The 4,762-nt window shown below is 39.8% G+C and overlaps 1 long non-coding RNA gene across 1 annotated transcript; it reads right to left on the bottom strand.

The window, feature by feature from the left end:
- LOC129644064 (uncharacterized) lies at positions 1-3,817 on the bottom strand. Its single transcript, XR_008710723.1, has 3 exons — positions 3,598-3,817; positions 3,054-3,167; positions 1-137 (listed from the first exon to the last, which is right to left on the bottom strand). It is a non-coding gene; the product is annotated as an uncharacterized LOC129644064 (long non-coding RNA).
- Between the last annotated feature and the right edge of the window lie 945 nt (positions 3,818-4,762).

Below are 4,762 nucleotides of genomic sequence, written 5' to 3'. Positions count from 1 at the left end.
GGTCTTGGCTGTAGCTGCAAGGGTGTGGATGGGTCAGAGCTGGAAGCAGAAAGTGACCTCACCGAAGGCCAGGAGGAACCCAGACTTGGATGTTTAATATACTGTGTGTATTCAGGAAGTCACAGGCCATACTGACTCTGAGAATGAAAGCAAGAGGGAAAAACCCTCAAGAGTATAAGAACCCCTTAAAATACATCTGTTCCAAAGTATACCTTCAACCCATTACAGTCAAAATGTTAAATTCTCTTAAATTTTGGGGGGCTTGTCCTTTTGTTGCTTGCTCTTTGTATTTGTCTCTTTTAGTCAACAAAATTTTATTGGGTAAGGAGGGGATTTGCTACACTTTCTGCAGCACATCAAGAAACTAGAGCTGGTGGTGTTTAACTTAAAAAAAAATGTTATTGTGATCTATAAGAGTAGATATCAACCTTTCATGGAAAGAGCGCCACCTTGCAAGGTTTGGTGAGATTTAAGGAAGTTGGAACACCTAAGCAGGAATTGCTGCTGGTTCTGAAATTTTGTGAGAGTAGAAGCTGCCTCCCAATGGCTTTGGAGGTGTAAAACTAACAGCATAGTATTTGAAGTGACTCCAGACATTAGGCCCAATAATTAATAAACCTAGAAAGAAGAATAAAAATAGCTCAACTTTCTAGGAAGGAAAAGTAAGCACCTCAAAAAATAATACTTTCCTTTAGAGATCAGAATTTCTGGGAGACTGATATAATATTCATAATAATAACAGTACCTTTGTAACTTTGTTAGGATGTTAACATTTAGGAAGATAGTCAATGAGTGCATTTTTTGACTATTCCTGAAAGCAGTTTACCTCAAAATTTGAAATATAAATGTCTCATGATTTGTTATATACCTGATACTCTTTTAAACTTTAATAACATAGTATAATAATGAAATATCATACTGTGATATATGAGTTAAATAGGATATTTTAAATATAAATTTTAGAGATAAATATTTACTTCACAACTGCTTCATAGTGTAAAAAAAATTTTTAGACATTGAAGGTCAAATAATTTTTTAAAAAAAACCACAAAGCCATTGGAGGAGTACTGTGTGTGTGAATAATCACATTCACCAGAAAGGAATTTTTCTAGTAGCAGCCAATATTTATGTCAATTCCTCTTATGCATTCTCTTTTCTAACACTTACCACAAAGAAAAAGTCATTAATGATGTAGGTTGCCTAAAATAATGCTTCATACTTAAATGTAGTCTATTATTTTGCTGGTACCTTTAATGTCTACTTGTTGAGATGTATTCTTCATACTTTTCTTCATGGGCTATTAGGTTTTGAAATACATGAATGTGAGCAGCGAAATATATTGTTAGACCCTATTTAGCAGGAGCTGAAGATGCTGCAAATGGCTGGTTTCTGTGTGTAGTTGTGGATTTTGATTTAGGCAGAAAGTTGTCCTGGTTCATATTTTGACTGCATTGTATTCTGTTACTATCAAATGATAAGAACAGCTAACAAGTTATTAAAAAGTTATATTGTGTCAACAAAAAATGCCTGAGTACAAGCAATCATATTTGAGAAATGAAGAGAAATGAGTTGTGGTATGTGTGTGTGTACATTTATAGAGTAAGCATGTAAATATACAAACACCATTTATGTGGGGGCTAATTTTCAAACATTTCAGGTCCTTTGTTTTCTTCTTCAAAAGCTACCCCCAACTGCTTTAAGCATTTGCAGCTGATGATTTTGATTTTTTAAAGTCAAGCGTTCAAGTTAACCTTTAAGAAGCAAACCACCTCCAAAAGAAAGATGTAACCTTTCAATTGCCCCATATGCTTATCATTTTTTTTTCTTTTTCCTTTTTTTTTGCTTTAGCTGACAATGAAAATAACACTAACCTTCTTTGCTGATGGGCCTGGCATTTAGATGTTTTTATTTGTTGATGGGGAAGTTTTCTCAGAACTTTTAAAGGCTGGCAACAGAACTAAATTCCCTAAATACCTTACCCAGCCTTGAAACCTTCCCGATGTTCTCTTTTCGAGGTCAAATTGTGATCAGTGTCCTGGAACCCTTGTGAATAAGTGCTGGTGGAGTTGGTACCTGAGCATTACTGCTTTTCAGGAAGCAGCTTGGGGAAGGCCATGGTCCTTAAAGAGCATCAATTTATGATGGGTTGGGGAGGAACTCACTATATGTGGTTTGGCAAAATCAAAATGAAGGCACTGAGCTTGTGCCTTTAATTATTTGTGAGCTAGGTATGATGTCAGCAGATTCCCAACTCACATTTCTTTCTTTTTTCCAACTCAAAATACTAACTACAAATTTATCTTCTCCTGTCTAGGTATAGAGTTCTCCTTGTTTCTAGCATCAAATGTAGTTATTAGAACTATGTGTTCATATAAGGAAAACAAAGTCTTGGTTGTTTTCATAAAATTTGCTGCAGTTGATATCACTGTCTGGTTTTAGAATTCTTGAAAATAGAGTGGCAATGGAAAGATTTATGTCATCTATGCCAGGCAAACCACTAAAGGTTCATATTACTCAGTTTTTTTTTTTCAACTTTTTACCAACTCATTCACATCAGTAATATATATCCGTTTAAACTGGTTATATATACAGAATGTAAGATTTTATGGGGGTAACTATAGAGCAATCTCTTTTTTCAAATGGTAATCACTAGTTTGGGGTTAGAAATAAGAAAAAAATGTTAGTAACTTCCTATAGCATGTCACATTTGAGCCTTTCCCTCAAAATTTTTTGCAACTCTAATGGCATAATATTAAAAAAATAAGGGAAGTGTTCTCTATTTATCTATGCAAGGCTGGTTCACTCCAGAATATCTCACCAAGCAAGAGGAAACATGATCAGACCAAACAAACCAGGGGCTATTTTTACCATGCAAACTGAATTCTGGCATTAGTTCCTAACGTTTATTTCCACTTTAGAGCAAGGACCTGAAACAGTATGAAGTTTCCAATTGATGCTATACCAGAGTTGGGTTTTTCAAGAATAAGAAACTGACTTTAGCTATCTAGTATGGAAAAAACCAACATTGTTTGGCAATAATACTAGAGACTTACCATTGTCTGTCAGTTGTCCACAAAATTTTGGCTGTCTCTGACATAGCGGGTGTACTTTGTAAGTCTATGCGTAAGAATTCATGGGTTGTGAATCTTACACAGTGATATTTTTACCTACAGCATACACAAGAATCAATTATTAAGCATGGATATAAACAGATGGGAATGCTATCTTTTTAAAATAAAAAAAAAACGTTCAAAGGCTAGCGACTTTAACAAACTTTAAAAAAGTATGATTATTTTGCATCTACTTTTGTATAAAAATCCCCATTAAGCTACAGAAAACATAAGAGAAAAAGGTGAGAGAAGCTCATATCCTAACTCCTTTAAATTTTTTTTTCTGTCTATCCGGGAAAATCCTAGCCTCTGGCAAAGAAAACTGAAAGTTGTGGAGGAAGGTAAAACCACGAAAAAGGATCGGGGTGGGTGAGTCTGTGAGTCAAAGAAGATTTTTGTCCTGGAGAATTTCTTGAAACATATAGACAGAGGCTTTGGAGGTGAGTTTGTGGTGGTGGGATGGAACACCAAGGCTTCCTCACAGCACCTTCATCAAAGGTCTGGCGGTCAGCGTTTGACGGGCCCCCTACGCCACCCTGCAACCCAGAGAGGTGCTTTCCAAGTCACTGCCGCGGGCTGGGGCTGTGGCTGGGAGAGTAGTGCGCATGCGCGGCCCGTGGCCCGCGATTCCGTGTGCTGATGAATATGCATGAGGCGTCCCCCGCCCACGCGGGCCGCGGAGGAAACAGCTCTGAGGCTTCTGCCTGTGGCCTGGCTGCCAAAATAGTGTGGCGAGGAAGCTGCACGTGTTTGTTTTGAAACCTCGCGGGTTTAAGTGAGATCAGCAAGCCAGGCAGACAGCGTAGGTTCCAGCAATCGGGTGGGCCCTGCAATTTCCCCTTCCTTAAAGACCGCCCCGGTGGATCACGAACCATGCCGCTTAGAAGCGGTCCTCCTCCTGTCCCCTTCCAGGGAGCTGGCATCATGGCTGTTCTAGTCACCTCTCCAGTCACAGACCCCACGCCTGAGATGGTGGGCAGGGTACTAAGGGTTTTCCTATCACCCACCCTCTTTCTTTGCTGTGATTCAGGCCTGTCTTTGTCTTTCTCCTCCTTTTCCTTTTTCTCTCCGGGTTCCCAGTCCTGTTTCTGACTGTGTCCCCCAGTCCCTACCCACTCATCTGGTGGACTATCAGCCCCTTGTTTGAACAACTGCTCTAATGTTTTAACTCGACCCTTCCCAAATAAAACGTCCGCTCACGCACGTGTAAGAGCTGGTGTAGTTCTATTAAGCTCAAAAGTAGCCACTGGTGGAGGAACTACTCTGTCCAGGAGACCTGGAAAGTGTAGGGTTTGTGGAGAAAAGCCCAGAGTTCAGGCGCTGGGCTATTGCTTTGCTTTCCAGGTGACGTTCTTTGGGTTCTGCCCTTTGCATGATATTTTGTGGCCAATGTGCTGACATTCCAGAGCGAGTGCATAAATTGGTGGAGTGACTAACATTTGTAAGCAAAGGGGAGGGGTAGTGGAGCGCCCCTGGGTTCCTCCATCCTCACACCAGTGTCCATGGAGTTAGGCTTTTGAGTGTTTCTGTCAAAAGTCCTAGGTTCCATAACATCAGAAAATGGCTCCCAGACAGGTCCCAATCCTCCTCTGAATTTTACTTTCAAGTAGAGGCAGACCCATTCCATGGGGCCCACCCCTTTTGCTTCCCTC

Source organism: Bubalus kerabau, chromosome 2 (assembly GCF_029407905.1).
Source record: "Bubalus kerabau isolate K-KA32 ecotype Philippines breed swamp buffalo chromosome 2, PCC_UOA_SB_1v2, whole genome shotgun sequence".
Lineage (NCBI taxonomy): Eukaryota > Metazoa > Chordata > Mammalia > Artiodactyla > Bovidae > Bubalus > Bubalus kerabau.
This window is presented reverse-complemented; position numbering and strand designations above follow the sequence as displayed.